At 46.9% G+C, this 18,900-nt stretch overlaps 1 protein-coding gene across 2 annotated transcripts in view; it reads right to left on the bottom strand.

The window, feature by feature from the left end:
- DCDC1 (doublecortin domain containing 1) overlaps positions 1-18,900 on the bottom strand; it is a 1,503,674-nt gene that overhangs the window by 85,139 nt on the left and 1,399,635 nt on the right. The gene's annotated exons all lie outside the window — the stretch shown is intronic.

Genomic DNA, 18,900 nt, shown 5'->3' with positions numbered 1-18,900 from the left:
GTTATGCACTTGTTGAGCTATATCTATACACAGCTTCATATTTTACTGGACTCCTTGCCCGCATAGCAACATGTTTTGAAAGTGAGCAACATGTTTTGAAAGTGTCGTCCTGCTCTGGCCCTTACATCTTCTTTGAAAGTGATGTAGCGCTTAGAAGGTTGAAAATCGTAGGGGTGCGTTATATTCACTGTTAGTCGGCACCCGCATATAATCAAATGTGTACTCAGGTATTTTGTGTGCAATATATTAGAAATTGTCTAACCCACGTCGATTTCAATAGACGTGTTAGCTATGTACAAGCATATTGTGTGTATATTGAAGCAATGCATAGAGCTTAGTTCTTTTGAACAAATGTGATGTTAAAACGTGTAGATTAGAATTCGTGTCTGTAGACTGTTTAGTTTGACCACACATGAAAGAAAGACGTAAATGTCAATACTGTGATTTAAACCTGCTTGTGTAACCGAAGTAGTGGCCAGAATTCGTATATATCGTTGAGGCGAAAGGCCTGGTATTTTCTTATGTTAGCCAAGGGCAATAGGCCAAAAAGGATTTATTCCAGTAGAGGTTTTAGGCTGTAGTAAATTGCAAGTTAAAAGATGTGAAGTATGTCTGCCTTGCATGATCTCACCCCAGGTGCAAGGACAGTTGCTCGTTAGTAGAGAAGCTCTTTGTTCGCAAATTGACTTATGTAGTAAATGCCAGACATGGGAGTGCATTGGAATGTGCCAATCGTAACTCCTAGTGCGGATGGCGTCTGGAACTCAAGGCCAAGCGATGGACGATGGAACTGGACAGCGCTCTGTGGAAAATTACTGAAAGTCGACCCCGCAGAAGAGGAGGCGCAAAGGGCGTGTTCTGAGATTTGGGGTTCTGTATTAGGGACAGCGCCCCGAGGGTGGAGGCAGATCAGAGCAGCCCAGAGCAGAGGAAGGCTAGGCGAAGAGATAGAGGGGGCAACTTAGACCAAGCTCTCTAAGTGAAGACTTCTTAGGAAGTTTCACTCTGACACCTTTTATTCGATTGAGGGTCTCATGGGATTGCTAAGTAGGGATGTCATCTAGTGCAGAGTAGGGACAGAGATGGTATGGTTCAGTGTCCCTAGTATCGACATTTGCTTGGTGGTTTTCTACCTCATGCTTTTAGAGATTGTACTTTTAGTTATTTTTAGCCGTATGCGGATTCTTCGTAGAGTAGCATTTGTGTTAGTGCCTATGTACTTGTTGTGCCTCGTACTGAGGACTTTGTATCTCCAAATCTTTATGCTGATAATAAAAACCAGAGAGCCAAGAGATTAAGTCTCGAGTCCTTGATTATGGCAATTAGTGGACAGTAATTTTGATAATTGTGTTTATTCCCTCTACGCTATTGGGCAAGTAAAAAGTTCCATCCGACCAGAGTGGGTTCTAGTAGATAATTGCCAGATACTAAAATGGGCCGGAGCAGTTGGTAGCAGAAACGGATGGTTACTTCCGATAGCGAGGGACGATTAGATTATATAAGGATAAGAGATCCTCGAGGCCCAAGAGACGATAAGTGATGCTGAATCATCAGATGGCGTGCAGCAGACGGCAGCGGATGAGCATCGACGGCGAGTAGCAGCGCGGCCGAAAGCAGCAGTTCCAGGAGTGAGTATGAAAATGAGATGTTGTAGATTGCGGTGTTGATTTGTTGTGTGATGTCTTGCGGAGTTGATGTGTATGTCGTGTGATTGTGAGATCAGGCTGTGAGCGCGCGCAGCCCGGGAATTGTGGTGTAGAAGACACCTGAGATAGATTTTGTTGACCACTCAAAGGAGATCGTGAGGTACCATCGATCACCTGGACCGAGATAGGGGGAGCGAACGTGTGTGTGTATGGCAACTTAACGCTGGTCGTGGGCTGCTGTGTGCGGATCGGAGTGTTAGTAACCTATCAGTGGCGATCTGTCTGGCCGGACGGGGGCAGACGGGCGCCAAACGAGGTCAACAAGGTCGAGAGACTGTGGACGAACAGTCAGAGGCTGTGGACGGACAGCCAGAGAAGTAACTTAATTGGTTATTTCAGTGTATGAATGGGACGAGAGCAAGCGTGAAACGTGTTTGGAGAAGGGAACTGCTGCGAACGGAGGAAGGTGACGTCAGAGGGTGTCGCGCTGTGATAGGCCGGTTGGTGTGAGTCGCGCTGTTATTGGAGGATTTGAGAACAAGAAGTAAATAGAGTGCGAGATCGAATTCGCTCATCATGAAGTGTCTTAGGGCTTTGCGAGAGTTGTGTAGAGGCGATAAGCATGTGGTTGTTCATGGGGGAGAAGAAGCCCCTCCCGAGGATACCCCGGCACATTACATGGCAAAGAATGTGGGGTTACATACTATAGTTTGGATTGAGAATTGGCACAAGATTACACAAGGTGAAGGGGAATTAGCTTTCCCGAGGTATGGCTCATTTAGACTAGCAGTGCTGTACCAACTGAAGACGGTGATGGGGTCCTTAAGACCCTTGCCAAGACCGGCGCAGTTCGAAGCATTACATGCGTGGATTAGAGCAGCGCATGATAAGGAAAAGGGAAGAAGTCAGGAGAGGATGAGGAAGTCGATTAGAGCATTTCAGGATGCCAAGTGGGACGCAGCGGAGAAAAGATGGAGAGTGCAGACAATTGAGGAAGAGAAATTGTATCCCTTGCTGATAGACTCGACGGGGATAAGGCATGTGAAAGCACAGGAAGAGGAGAGTGACTCCGATGATGGGGTATTGCAAAGACTGTTAGACGAGAGACCACCTCCTTATAATCCAGACGGAGAGGATGATAGGTGGGGTGAGAGGGGAGAAGCTAGAAGGGTAACGATACAACCTGAGACCCGAGTAGAAGGGTTGGTTTCGTTTGAAACAGCGAGTTCACAGGGTCAGTCTGAGGCTAGTGGGAGGATTGAAAGATAGATGAGGTTACCGGATGCATTGAGGGTACCGGTCTCCATTGGACCGATTGTGTCGATATACAGTCCGGAATCAGAGGAAAGAGAGAGGTCAGAACGAGTGGCAGAAAGAACGAGGAGAGAAAGCGGAGAAAGTGGGTTGGAAGGGGCAACGGCCCGACCTCCAAGCCCTTTTCAATGGAGTACACCATTAGCAGCGGTGTCAGATACATCTAGGGGCGAAGAGGGCCAGAGATCGGAGAGGCCGAGGACTCTGATGGAGTCGAGATCAGATTTAAGGTCATGGGTACCGCCAGAGAGGCACCGGAGCTGGAATATGGGCCAAGCGGGGAAAGCTCAAGACGGCTTTAAGAGTCGTTCTGCTCCTATAGAAACACCAGAAGAGAGGAGAGAGAAGGAACCAGAATGCGAATATGATGAGGGACGTGGAGCAAGTTGTCAGGTGTTGAAAGGAGCCTTGAAGGCAGGGATGATAGACATAGTAAGGCTCAAGGCAGAGGTGGATGAAATTATATATGGAAGTCTACCTCTTGAGAGGATAGTATCTAACAATCCGGATGAGCTGTTTTTCGTGGCGAAAGATGTGACGCGGAAGGCACGAATGGCACACGAGAAATTGAGGGGATTGGCGAAGGAATATGATGTGGATTTATCCAAGACTAGGGTGTTGCAAGGAAGTCATAGGATGCATTATACTGAGCGAGAGTTGGAGGAGAAGAGGGTTGTTGGATTGAGGTCACATGCCAGAGAACTGGTCCTAGCCATGCGGCCATGGCTGACGCTGGATAAATGGGAAGAGAAATGGTCAAAGAAAAAGACCTCTAGGGGAGCGGAAGGAGGGACACCGGCTGAAGGGTTGTTACTAGCAAAGACCTTTCCCCTGAGGGAAGTGGCGAATGGAGGGTATGTGCATGTACCATGGAGCAGGGGGGATTTGGCATCATTTACGAATGATTTTCCCAGGCTCAGGGAGAAGCCTGCAGAGTGGTACAAGCAAGTTGAGCGTTTTGTTAAGATTTCAAAGGTATTGTGGATAGACCTGAACACCTTATTTGATATTGTGGTTCCAGGAGATCTGTGGAACGCATGTAAAATTGCTGTTGATTGGCCGGACTATGAGCCTGAGAGGAATATGATTACAAATGGTCCGTCGCCTGCGGTGATGAGGCTGTATGAGAAAGTAATTACCTGGTTGAAATCGAAGGTTTCACCCCAAGACATTGATTGGGTGAAAATAGACAGGACGGTGCAGGAGCCTAAGGAGACAGTACATGAGTTTTATGAGAGACTTTTGAAGGCTTTTAAGCAGTACAGTGGCCTAGATGAGCTGGAAACGAAGGATATGGGACAGTTTGTGTCTAAGTTCGTGTTGCGTTTGAAGCCCGAGGTTAGTCTCATGATACAGCAGCACTTAATTTGTTGGCAGAATAAGCCCGTAGATGAAATCTTGCGGTACGCCAGGTACTGCACGGATGAGATTGAGTCGAAACACAAGAAGATGAAGGATAACCTATTGCTCATTCAGATGCAAGCGGCTCAGGGACCGCCGAATGGGGGTCCAGTGGTAAGGAGACAGGGAAACTACCAGACGGGGAATTAGAACGTGCAGGGTCAAGGAAGGCCGAGGCCCGTACACCCTAGGACAGGCATAGATGTAGCAATATTGAAAAAGACGACAGCTTGTCACCAGTGTCATCAGGTGGGGCACTGGAGGCGCGAGTGTCCCTTGAACCCCTATAATCAGCCACAGATGGAGGGAGGAATGGGTCAGGTCCCTGGGGCGACACAGGTACAGACGGTGACTGTACCGAGAATGATGCAAGGGGGGACCGGCATCTCGCGAGTGCAGGTTCCCCAGCCACCTAGAATACAGAACATACAGCAGGGAGCTCGAACTTATTTACAGATGCCCATGTTTGAAGTAACCGAGGAGAAAGATGTGGATTTGCTGGCCCAGGTAAGTTTAGGCCAGGATGATGATTGCATACTTAGGGCCATTCTAGAGGTGGATCAGAGAGGACCCTTTGTGGAAGCAGAACTTGATGGACACCCTACTACCTTTCTGGTAGATACGGGGGCTACCAGGTCAACTATAAGATCAGCAGTAGTTCCGGGGGTAGCCCTTTCTGGAGAAAGCATACAAGTGGTTGGAGTAGCGAACAAAAGGCTAGTTAGCCTTTTGACAGAACCGATTCCAGTCAGGATAGGAAACTTTAGGGATCGACATCAGTTCGTGGTGTGCGATTCTAGTCCTGTTTGCTTGTTGGGGAGAGACTTATTGTGCAAGCTCAATTGCACAATTTACTGTACCCCGAAAGGAGTAGAGGTGCAGACAAGAGATGAGGATGCGACCTTTAAGGTTGCAAATCAGCGGGTGTGTGTGGAAATGTACCCTGCTTTGACAGTGGAGGAGCTTCCACAGGATTTGAGGGAATCAGTATCGGCTGACGTGTGGGACCTAAGTGGAGAGGAGATAGGCTTAGTCAGGGGAATGGAACCAGTGAAGATACAAGTTAAGACAAATGTGGAATTCCCGAGAACACCTCAGTATAAATTATCCCCTGAAACGATTGCAGGGATTAAACCTGTGATCGAGTCCATGATTAGACAGGGAATACTGGTGGAGATCATGGGTAGTCCATGTAAATCGCCCATTATGGGACTGCAGAAACCAAGTGGAAAGTTCAGAATAGTACAAGACCTGCGGAAAATAAACGACATAGTCGTTCCATGTTGTCCAGTGGTACCGAATCCATCTGTGATACTGTTTCAGATCCCATGTGAAGCTGGATGGTTCACGGTGATTGACTTGTGTCAAGCATTTTTTTCGATTCCCCTACACGAAGAGAGCAGATTTCTTTTTGCATTTAGACTAGAAAATCGGATATTAACGTGGTGTCGTATCCCACAGGGGTATACGGAGAGCCCATCGATTTTTAATCAACTCTTAAAGAAGAATCTCGAAAGTCTTGTGTTGCCGCGAAACTCTGTTTTGGTGCAATACATTGACGATCTGCTTGTCGCGTCAGAGACAGAAGACGCTTGCAGGACTGATACCATTGCGTTGCTGAACTTCTTGGGAGAAAATGGTCACAAGGTGTCTCCAAGCAAGTTGCAATACTGTTTACCTGAGGTACAGTATTTGGGGCACAGAATCACTCTGAAAAGTTCCTAAATGATTATTTTCTTCTTCGAAATTTTCTTTAATATCAGGAAGGTTACAACACCTTTTTAAAAACGAGAAAACGATCATGCAAAGCTAGATTATTGTGCATCTTCCTGCAGACTCCTTAGCTGTGCACCGGAGAACGTCCTTGCAAAAAAAGGTTTGCAGAAAAAATCTTCAGCAAAACATCGTTAGCAAAAATGTTTAGCCACCGGTAACATTCTGCAAAAATTAAAAGTTATGCACTTGTTGAGCTATATCTATACACAGCTTCATATTTTACTGGACTCCTTGCCCGCATAGCAACATGTTTTGAAAGTGAGCAACATGTTTTGAAAGTGTCGTCCTGCTCTGGCCCTTACATCTTCTTTGAAAGTGATGTAGCGCTTAGAAGGTTGAAAATCGTAGGGGTGCGTTATATTCACTGTTAGTCGGCACCCGCATATAATCAAATGTGTACTCAGGTATTTTGTGTGCAATATATTAGAAATTGTCTAACCCACGTCGATTTCAATAGACGTGTTAGCTATGTACAAGCATATTGTGTGTATATTGAAGCAATGCATAGAGCTTAGTTCTTTTGAACAAATGTGATGTTAAAACGTGTAGATTAGAATTCGTGTCTGTAGACTGTTTAGTTTGACCACACATGAAAGAAAGACGTAAATGTCAATACTGTGATTTAAACCTGCTTGTGTAACCGAAGTAGTGGCCAGAATTCGTATATATCGTTGAGGCGAAAGGCCTGGTATTTTCTTATGTTAGCCAAGGGCAATAGGCCAAAAAGGATTTATTCCAGTAGAGGTTTTAGGCTGTAGTAAATTGCAAGTTAAAAGATGTGAAGTATGTCTGCCTTGCATGATCTCACCCCAGGTGCAAGGACAGTTGCTCGTTAGTAGAGAAGCTCTTTGTTCGCAAATTGACTTATGTAGTAAATGCCAGACATGGGAGTGCATTGGAATGTGCCAATCGTAACTCCTAGTGCGGATGGCGTCTGGAACTCAAGGCCAAGCGATGGACGATGGAACTGGACAGCGCTCTGTGGAAAATTACTGAAAGTCGACCCCGCAGAAGAGGAGGCGCAAAGGGCGTGTTCTGAGATTTGGGGTTCTGTATTAGGGACAGCGCCCCGAGGGTGGAGGCAGATCAGAGCAGCCCAGAGCAGAGGAAGGCTAGGCGAAGAGATAGAGGGGGCAACTTAGACCAAGCTCTCTAAGTGAAGACTTCTTAGGAAGTTTCACTCTGACACCTTTTATTCGATTGAGGGTCTCATGGGATTGCTAAGTAGGGATGTCATCTAGTGCAGAGTAGGGACAGAGATGGTATGGTTCAGTGTCCCTAGTATCGACATTTGCTTGGTGGTTTTCTACCTCATGCTTTTAGAGATTGTACTTTTAGTTATTTTTAGCCGTATGCGGATTCTTCGTAGAGTAGCATTTGTGTTAGTGCCTATGTACTTGTTGTGCCTCGTACTGAGGACTTTGTATCTCCAAATCTTTATGCTGATAATAAAAACCAGAGAGCCAAGAGATTAAGTCTCGAGTCCTTGATTATGGCAATTAGTGGACAGTAATTTTGATAATTGTGTTTATTCCCTCTACGCTATTGGGCAAGTAAAAAGTTCCATCCGACCAGAGTGGGTTCTAGTAGATAATTGCCAGATACTAAAATGGGCCGGAGCAGTTGGTAGCAGAAACGGATGGTTACTTCCGATAGCGAGGGACGATTAGATTATATAAGGATAAGAGATCCTCGAGGCCCAAGAGACGATAAGTGATGCTGAATCATCAGATGGCGTGCAGCAGACGGCAGCGGATGAGCATCGACGGCGAGTAGCAGCGCGGCCGAAAGCAGCAGTTCCAGGAGTGAGTATGAAAATGAGATGTTGTAGATTGCGGTGTTGATTTGTTGTGTGATGTCTTGCGGAGTTGATGTGTATGTCGTGTGATTGTGAGATCAGGCTGTGAGCGCGCGCAGCCCGGGAATTGTGGTGTAGAAGACACCTGAGATAGATTTTGTTGACCACTCAAAGGAGATCGTGAGGTACCATCGATCACCTGGACCGAGATAGGGGGAGCGAACGTGTGTGTGTATGGCAACTTAACGCTGGTCGTGGGCTGCTGTGTGCGGATCGGAGTGTTAGTAACCTATCAGTGGCGATCTGTCTGGCCGGACGGGGGCAGACGGGCGCCAAACGAGGTCAACAAGGTCGAGAGACTGTGGACGAACAGTCAGAGGCTGTGGACGGACAGCCAGAGAAGTAACTTAATTGGTTATTTCAGTGTATGAATGGGACGAGAGCAAGCGTGAAACGTGTTTGGAGAAGGGAACTGCTGCGAACGGAGGAAGGTGACGTCAGAGGGTGTCGCGCTGTGATAGGCCGGTTGGTGTGAGTCGCGCTGTTATTGGAGGATTTGAGAACAAGAAGTAAATAGAGTGCGAGATCGAATTCGCTCATCATGAAGTGTCTTAGGGCTTTGCGAGAGTTGTGTAGAGGCGATAAGCATGTGGTTGTTCATGGGGGAGAAGAAGCCCCTCCCGAGGATACCCCGGCACATTACATGGCAAAGAATGTGGGGTTACATACTATAGTTTGGATTGAGAATTGGCACAAGATTACACAAGGTGAAGGGGAATTAGCTTTCCCGAGGTATGGCTCATTTAGACTAGCAGTGCTGTACCAACTGAAGACGGTGATGGGGTCCTTAAGACCCTTGCCAAGACCGGCGCAGTTCGAAGCATTACATGCGTGGATTAGAGCAGCGCATGATAAGGAAAAGGGAAGAAGTCAGGAGAGGATGAGGAAGTCGATTAGAGCATTTCAGGATGCCAAGTGGGACGCAGCGGAGAAAAGATGGAGAGTGCAGACAATTGAGGAAGAGAAATTGTATCCCTTGCTGATAGACTCGACGGGGATAAGGCATGTGAAAGCACAGGAAGAGGAGAGTGACTCCGATGATGGGGTATTGCAAAGACTGTTAGACGAGAGACCACCTCCTTATAATCCAGACGGAGAGGATGATAGGTGGGGTGAGAGGGGAGAAGCTAGAAGGGTAACGATACAACCTGAGACCCGAGTAGAAGGGTTGGTTTCGTTTGAAACAGCGAGTTCACAGGGTCAGTCTGAGGCTAGTGGGAGGATTGAAAGATAGATGAGGTTACCGGATGCATTGAGGGTACCGGTCTCCATTGGACCGATTGTGTCGATATACAGTCCGGAATCAGAGGAAAGAGAGAGGTCAGAACGAGTGGCAGAAAGAACGAGGAGAGAAAGCGGAGAAAGTGGGTTGGAAGGGGCAACGGCCCGACCTCCAAGCCCTTTTCAATGGAGTACACCATTAGCAGCGGTGTCAGATACATCTAGGGGCGAAGAGGGCCAGAGATCGGAGAGGCCGAGGACTCTGATGGAGTCGAGATCAGATTTAAGGTCATGGGTACCGCCAGAGAGGCACCGGAGCTGGAATATGGGCCAAGCGGGGAAAGCTCAAGACGGCTTTAAGAGTCGTTCTGCTCCTATAGAAACACCAGAAGAGAGGAGAGAGAAGGAACCAGAATGCGAATATGATGAGGGACGTGGAGCAAGTTGTCAGGTGTTGAAAGGAGCCTTGAAGGCAGGGATGATAGACATAGTAAGGCTCAAGGCAGAGGTGGATGAAATTATATATGGAAGTCTACCTCTTGAGAGGATAGTATCTAACAATCCGGATGAGCTGTTTTTCGTGGCGAAAGATGTGACGCGGAAGGCACGAATGGCACACGAGAAATTGAGGGGATTGGCGAAGGAATATGATGTGGATTTATCCAAGACTAGGGTGTTGCAAGGAAGTCATAGGATGCATTATACTGAGCGAGAGTTGGAGGAGAAGAGGGTTGTTGGATTGAGGTCACATGCCAGAGAACTGGTCCTAGCCATGCGGCCATGGCTGACGCTGGATAAATGGGAAGAGAAATGGTCAAAGAAAAAGACCTCTAGGGGAGCGGAAGGAGGGACACCGGCTGAAGGGTTGTTACTAGCAAAGACCTTTCCCCTGAGGGAAGTGGCGAATGGAGGGTATGTGCATGTACCATGGAGCAGGGGGGATTTGGCATCATTTACGAATGATTTTCCCAGGCTCAGGGAGAAGCCTGCAGAGTGGTACAAGCAAGTTGAGCGTTTTGTTAAGATTTCAAAGGTATTGTGGATAGACCTGAACACCTTATTTGATATTGTGGTTCCAGGAGATCTGTGGAACGCATGTAAAATTGCTGTTGATTGGCCGGACTATGAGCCTGAGAGGAATATGATTACAAATGGTCCGTCGCCTGCGGTGATGAGGCTGTATGAGAAAGTAATTACCTGGTTGAAATCGAAGGTTTCACCCCAAGACATTGATTGGGTGAAAATAGACAGGACGGTGCAGGAGCCTAAGGAGACAGTACATGAGTTTTATGAGAGACTTTTGAAGGCTTTTAAGCAGTACAGTGGCCTAGATGAGCTGGAAACGAAGGATATGGGACAGTTTGTGTCTAAGTTCGTGTTGCGTTTGAAGCCCGAGGTTAGTCTCATGATACAGCAGCACTTAATTTGTTGGCAGAATAAGCCCGTAGATGAAATCTTGCGGTACGCCAGGTACTGCACGGATGAGATTGAGTCGAAACACAAGAAGATGAAGGATAACCTATTGCTCATTCAGATGCAAGCGGCTCAGGGACCGCCGAATGGGGGTCCAGTGGTAAGGAGACAGGGAAACTACCAGACGGGGAATTAGAACGTGCAGGGTCAAGGAAGGCCGAGGCCCGTACACCCTAGGACAGGCATAGATGTAGCAATATTGAAAAAGACGACAGCTTGTCACCAGTGTCATCAGGTGGGGCACTGGAGGCGCGAGTGTCCCTTGAACCCCTATAATCAGCCACAGATGGAGGGAGGAATGGGTCAGGTCCCTGGGGCGACACAGGTACAGACGGTGACTGAACCGAGAATGATGCAAGGGGGGACCGGCATCTCGCGAGTGCAGGTTCCCCAGCCACCTAGAATACAGAACATACAGCAGGGAGCTCGAACTTATTTACAGATGCCCATGTTTGAAGTAACCGAGGAGAAAGATGTGGATTTGCTGGCCCAGGTAAGTTTAGGCCAGGATGATGATTGCATACTTAGGGCCATTCTAGAGGTGGATCAGAGAGGACCCTTTGTGGAAGCAGAACTTGATGGACACCCTACTACCTTTCTGGTAGATACGGGGGCTACCAGGTCAACTATAAGATCAGCAGTAGTTCCGGGGGTAGCCCTTTCTGGAGAAAGCATACAAGTGGTTGGAGTAGCGAACAAAAGGCTAGTTAGCCTTTTGACAGAACCGATTCCAGTCAGGATAGGAAACTTTAGGGATCGACATCAGTTCGTGGTGTGCGATTCTAGTCCTGTTTGCTTGTTGGGGAGAGACTTATTGTGCAAGCTCAATTGCACAATTTACTGTACCCCGAAAGGAGTAGAGGTGCAGACAAGAGATGAGGATGCGACCTTTAAGGTTGCAAATCAGCGGGTGTGTGTGGAAATGTACCCTGCTTTGACAGTGGAGGAGCTTCCACAGGATTTGAGGGAATCAGTATCGGCTGACGTGTGGGACCTAAGTGGAGAGGAGATAGGCTTAGTCAGGGGAATGGAACCAGTGAAGATACAAGTTAAGACAAATGTGGAATTCCCGAGAACACCTCAGTATAAATTATCCCCTGAAACGATTGCAGGGATTAAACCTGTGATCGAGTCCATGATTAGACAGGGAATACTGGTGGAGATCATGGGTAGTCCATGTAAATCGCCCATTATGGGACTGCAGAAACCAAGTGGAAAGTTCAGAATAGTACAAGACCTGCGGAAAATAAACGACATAGTCGTTCCATGTTGTCCAGTGGTACCGAATCCATCTGTGATACTGTTTCAGATCCCATGTGAAGCTGGATGGTTCACGGTGATTGACTTGTGTCAAGCATTTTTTTCGATTCCCCTACACGAAGAGAGCAGATTTCTTTTTGCATTTAGACTAGAAAATCGGATATTAACGTGGTGTCGTATCCCACAGGGGTATACGGAGAGCCCATCGATTTTTAATCAACTCTTAAAGAAGAATCTCGAAAGTCTTGTGTTGCCGCGAAACTCTGTTTTGGTGCAATACATTGACGATCTGCTTGTCGCGTCAGAGACAGAAGACGCTTGCAGGACTGATACCATTGCGTTGCTGAACTTCTTGGGAGAAAATGGTCACAAGGTGTCTCCAAGCAAGTTGCAATACTGTTTACCTGAGGTACAGTATTTGGGGCACAGAATCAAAAAGGGTAAAAGGAAGGTATCTCCAGATCACATTGATGCGATCCTAAGAATGCCAGTTCCCTCGACCCAGAGGGAAGTTAGAATGTTTTTGGGAATGGTGGGCTATTGTCGCCAGTGGATCCCAAACTTTTCCTTTGAAGCGAAGCCTTTACAGCGGCTGACGCGAAAGGATGTAAGTGATCCGGTACCATGGGACGACGACTGTTTGAAATCATTTCTGAGGCTGAGAGAAGCCTTATGTAGCGCTCCTGCGTTGGGAATGCCGGATTACAACAAGGCATTTGCATTGTTCTGCTGCGAAAGAGAAGGTTGCGCATTAGCAGTGTTAACTCAGAATCATGGAGGTGTCCGTAGACCAGTTGCCTATTTCTCAGCTACTTTAGATCCAGTAGCTTCTGCGTTGCCCGGATGTCTCAGATCCGTTGCGGCAACAGGTGTCAGCATCGAGAGATGTGAGAGCATTGTGATGGGTCATCCTCTTACTGTACATGTGCCACATTCTATTGAATTGTTGATGACTAGGACTAAAACACAGCACCTCACGAATAATAGGCTGACTCGGTATGAGCAAGTTATCCTTGCAGCTGATAATGTGACAGTGAAGAGGTGTGCTGTTTTAAATCCTGCTACACTGTTACCTGTTCCAAATATAGATGATAATGGAGATTGTGAGGACCATGATTGTCTCGACGTTACGGAACTATGCACCAAACCGAGACCTGACATTGTCGATGAACCACTCCCAGTTTCAGATGAGATTTTCTTTGTGGACGGTTCATGTTTAAGAGACAGTGTCGGTCGATTGAGAGCAGCGTTTTCTGTATGCACCATCACGGGTGTGGTTGAAGCCGCTTGTCTAGAAGGAGTACACTCCGCGCAGGTGGCCGAGCTCATTGCTTTGACTCGTGCCTGTTTGGCAGCTGAGAAGATTCGTGTAACGATTTACATGGACAGCCAATATGGGTTTGGTGTGGTTCATGACTTCGGACAGCTATGGTCCCAGAGAGGGTTTATGACGTTGTCAGGTTCACCCATAAGAAATGGTGACCACGTACGAAAATTGCTTGAAGCATTGCAAGGCCCTGATGAAATTGCCGTTGTTAAATGTGCTGCACATACGAAGGGGAATGATTTTGTTTCATTGGGTAACAACTATGCTGATGAAGTAGCTCGGTTTTGTGCAGAGCAGGGATGCAATTTTACGGGGACTCACATTGAAGAACCTGAGAAGGAATTGGAGTATGATCAAATGTTAGCAATGGCAGACTCTTGGGAGGAACTGAAACAGCTGCAGGAAGGGGTTTCTGATCAGGAGCGAGACAGTTGGATACGAGCTGGATGTGAGAAGGGAGATGTGGATATATGGGTTTCGAGTGATGGACGAGCAGTGTTGCCGGAGAGTTTGTTGAACCCCATGGCGAGGCTGATACATGGTGCTGTGCACCTTGGGAGAGACGCAATGATGAGAGTGTTTCGTCAGACTTGGTATAACCCGAAGTTTCGGGCAGTGGCTGAAACTGTGTGCCAGAGGTGTGTCACTTGCCAACAGATGAATGTAGGGAAGAGGACAGCTGTGACATTGAGTCACATAGGGAGGTCAGGGGGACCTTTTAATAGTATGCAGCTGGATTTTGTCGAAATGCCGAAGTGTAATGGGTTGAGGTACATATTAGTGATAGTATGTGTCTTTTCCAGGTGGGTGGAGGCATACCCTACACGCAGATGTGACACACTCACGGTAGCAAAACTACTCTTGAGAGAACTCATTCCAAGGTACGGGTTCCCGACGTCCTTTGAATCGGACAGAGGAACTCACTTCCACAGCGAAGTTATGAAGTTGCTTTGTGCTGCCTTAAATATAGATCAGAGGTTACATTGTAGCTATAGGCCCGAAGCTTCAGGGATAGTGGAGCAGGTGAATGGAACTCTGAAGGCTCGAATGGCGAAAGTGTGTTCGTCTACGTCTTTGAAATGGCCTGATGCCTTACCCTTGGTCCTCATGAGCCTTCGAAGTGTGCCTGATAGAAGGACTGGGTTGTCACCCCATGAAATCCTCATGGGAAGAGCGATGCGTTTGCCTGCAATACCTGCTACTGCTCTGATTAATATCACTGATGATATGATCCTGGACTATTGTAAAGGCCTTGCTGACGTGGTCCGTTCTGTGTCTCAGCAGGTGCAGACAGCAACGGCTCCAGCTGCGAGTGACTTGTGCCACGACCTGTGTCCAGGGGACTGGGTCCTAGTTCGCAAGCACGTGAGGAAGAGTTGCTTGGACGCAAGGTGGCGCGGCCCCTTTCAAGTGATCCTCATCACGAACACAGCAGTTAAGTGTGGAGGTTTACCGAACTGGATGCATGCTTCCCATACCCGTAGAGTTCCAGCACCCTTAGAAGATACAGCCCCTCTCGAGAACGAAAGTCCAGCTGAGCCGATAGAATCACCTGAGAGGGCCAGTCAAGCTGTAAGGGTTGCTGAAGCGGCTGATGGTGCACTGAATCGAGTTGGGGAAGGACGTGAAAGAAGTACTGACCCAGAAACAGGCGAAGGAGCAAGAGGTGCAGTGGGCAGTACGGAAACGAGTTCTGCTGAAGAGGAGGAGATCAGTGCACAGGGTATCGAAGGGAAGACCGGAGGTGCCACCGAAGCAGAAAGGGTTTGGCCCGCAAGACAGAACCGGGTAAACCTGAGGGCGGTACCGGACACAGATCTTGCACCAGTTTCGGAGGAGCCAGAAGAAGAATCAGGCGACGAGGAGAATCCTCAAGGTGTGAGAAGATCAAGGAGAACAAAAGTGCCAAGTCAGAAGTACGCTTCACCAGAGTGGGCATATCAAGTGACTGATGCCAGGGTTACCGAGCACGGGAAGATTGAGGTCGATGACATTGGTCAACAGTGTCCCGCTCCAGAGAGTGGAAGTGTTGTTGAAAGTTCCGGGATTGGAGATCGAAGGAATTCTGACAATTCATATTCCGAGTCCACCCTTCCTGAGTGTCATTCGAGGTATGATCTTGGACAATTTGGAGTTCCCGACGTTCACGACTGTGCCAGACCCACAAGAACTGATCATTCTTAAGCTCGAAATATTGCAGGGAGTCCTGGAGCTGTTGGGACCAGCGGTTATGTTGGATTGATTTGAGAGGGTTGCAAGCAGAGAAGAAGATAACCTAGACCCGAGCGGAAGAAGAACAAATTTAGGGATTTTTCCGTTATAGAACGAAGAAAAGTTAGGGAGGTTTGCCTAAGTTCACGAAAGAGACATTAATGAGAAAGAGACATACCTTTCCAGAGACTGTATTGGACACTGAGTATATTCCGAAGATGGCAGATCCTGCAAACCCACATCGTAGGGCTAAATTGATAATAGGCACATTGATAGGAGTTATGATAGTCACCATATTTGCAGTAGTGATAAGTTCGTACATGGTGGCTCACAGGCAAGAGGGAAAGGTTCAGGGAGCACCCACACCGATTACCCCAGAACAGAGAGGTGTCAGTATCAGGGAGCAGGGAATATCAAAGTTGAGGGATGATCCCAGACTCCACATGGATTTGTCGAGGGGTGATTTTAAGCTTAACGCGTATGCAAAGCTGCTGTATGAGTATGTTGATGCGATGGATGTGAAGGATTGCTATGTGTGTATGCAGTTGCCTGCTTCAGTGGATGAAGGTATCAAATATCATCATCTCCCATTGACATATGGGATTTCTTGTAGTTTATTGCTCAGTCTATTTTATGACAGGAGGCAGTTCGAGTATTTCTTTTCAAATTTTGACACAGTACTTCCTGAAGTTCCAGCAATAAAGCATTTGAACAAATACGATTATTATAAGAAAGAGGACAGACTCCTGAAGTATTTTAGACCGACTGTGAAGTTGGATACGGCACATGCTCACCGGAATAACCTGACATGTGCGTTATCTGAGACGGAGAAAAAATTCATTGATCAAGTAGAGGACAGGTATAGAAAGTTGACCCAGACACGACACACCGGAGATAGTCCAGTAGATTGGACAGAGGAGGAGAGGGCTCACAGGTCAAAAGGAAGTTATGGACCAATAGCGTTAGACGAAGTGCAAAGAGGGAATTTGTGTATTGGACGGCCTCAATCGGCCACAGAGAAGGTTGCGGTAGGACATAGCACCTGTTCACAGACTTTCACTCTGGACGCTTCTGTTAAGGGCTTTATGCAAGGTCCAGTAGAAGTGATTCCGACAGTGTATTATGTCTGTGGGAAGAATGCTTATGTCAGGCTACCCGCGAATTGGTATGGCATATGCTATTTGGCTATCATATTCCCGAAGATTTATCACACAGAGGACTTGGAGTTGTTAGAGACGAAGCGACATTCTAGAAGACGGAGGGCTGCAAATGCAGGTGCAGTGATTGGGGACATATACGGAGCAATGATACCTAGTATGGGTGTGGTGTTGAATGATGTGAAGATTAGGAGGTTGGCGACTGTAGTTGATGAGTTGTCTATGAACACGGCGAGGTCCTTGTTGTTGGTGGCTGGAGAGATGTTGTCGATACGAAATATGGTTATGCAGAATCGCCTTGCGTTAGACGTGTTATTAGCCAAAGAAGGCGGAGTCTGCAAATTATTGAAGGTTCAGGAATGCTGCACATACATTCCAGACAACACAAAGGAGATAGGGAAGTACATAGATAACATCACAACTATTCACAAGGAGATTATGGACTTGACGGAGGAGAATGTATGGGAGAAGATTGGAAAAGGATTTGGAAGAGTGGGAACGTGGTTTGCGAATTTGGGAAGAGGATTTCTTGGATCAGTGCTGAAGCCAATTATCATTGCTGTAGTTTGCGTGATTTGCTTGTGGGGATGTGTGAAAGCATGAAAGTGGTATCAAGGAGGCAAGGTTGAGAGAGCTCTTAGGGCAAACGAGAAGAGGATGGCGAAGCTCCAGGAGCAGCAATATGAGAGTCTTAAAAGAATGGAGGGAATTCGACATGGCGGAGCCATGACTAGTACGGTTTAAATCAGTTCAGAAAGAGGGGATTGTAATGGTGTGATGACAGATGTCATCAAAGGGGGGAATTGATGTAGCGCTTAGAAGGTTGAAAATCGTAGGGGTGCGTTATATTCACTGTTAGTCGGCACCCGCATATAATCAAATGTGTACTCAGGTATTTTGTGTGCAATATATTAGAAATTGTATAACCCATGTCGATTTCAATAGACGTGTTAGCTATGTACAAGCATATTGTGTGTATATTGAAGCAATGCATAGAGCTTAGTTCTTTTGAACAAATGTGATGTTAAAACGTGTAGATTAGAATTCGTGTCTGTAGACTGTTTAGTTTGACCACACATGAAAGAAAGACGTAAATGTCAATACTGTGATTTAAACCTGCTTGTGTAACCGAAGTAGTGGCCAGAATTCGCATATATCGTTGAGGCGAAAGGCCTGGTATTTTCTTATGTTAGCCAAGGGCAATAGGCCAAAAAGGATTTATTCCAGTAGAGGTTTTAGGCTGTAGTAAATTGCAAGTTAAAAGATGTGAAGTATGTCTGCCTTGCATGATCTCACCCCAGGTGCAAGGACAGTTGCTCGTTAGTAGAGAAGCTCTTTGTTCGCAAATTGACTTATGTAGTAAAAGCCAGACATGGGAGTGCATTGGAATGTGCCAATCGTAACTCCTAGTGCGGATGGCGTCTGGGACTCAAGGCCAAGCGATGGACGATGGAACTGGACAGCGCTCTGTGGAAAATTACTGAAAGTCGACCCCGCAGAAGAGGAGGCGCAAAGGGCGTGTTCTGAGATTTGGGGTTCTGTATTAGGGACAGCGCCCCGAGGGTGGAGGCAGATCAGAGCAGCCCAGAGCAGAGGAAGGCTAGTCGAAGAGATAGAGGGGGCAACTTAGACCAAGCTCTCTAAGTGAAGACTTCTTAGGAAGTTTCACTCTGACACCTTTTATTCGATTGAGGGTCTCATGGGATTGCTAAGTAGGGATGTCATCTAGTGCAGAGTAGGGACAGAGATGGTATGGTTCAGTGTCCCTAGTATCGACATTTGCTTGGTGGTTTTCTACCTCATGCTTTTAGAGATTGTACTTTTAGTTATTTTTAGCCGTATGCGGATTCTTCGTAGAGTAGCATTTGTGTTAGTGCCTATGCACTTGTTGTGCCTCGTACTGAGGACTTTGTATCTCCAAATCTTTATGCTGATAATAAAAACCAGAGAGCCAAGAGATTAAGTCTCGAGTCCTTGATTATGGCAATTAGTGGACAGTAATTTTGATAATTGTGTTTATTCCCTCTACGCTATTGGGCAAGTAAAAAGTTCCATCCGACCAGAGTGGGTTCTAGTAGATAATTGCCAGATACTAAAATGGGCCGGAGCAAAAGTGCTATTGGTTAGCGATGAAGAAGTCAGATGCCTCTCGAAAAGTTGAGGTATTGCACACACTCTGGTAATTTATGGATACGCCCTAAATAGTATTAGCCTCATTTGTTTTTTATGACTGCATGTGATTTTCACTTTCAAACA

This window comes from Triturus cristatus, chromosome 3_2, assembly GCF_964204655.1.
Source record: "Triturus cristatus chromosome 3_2, aTriCri1.1, whole genome shotgun sequence".
NCBI classification, from domain to species: Eukaryota; Metazoa; Chordata; class Amphibia; order Caudata; family Salamandridae; genus Triturus; species Triturus cristatus.
Note: the sequence above shows the minus strand (reverse complement) of the source record. Positions and strands in the feature narration are given on the sequence as shown.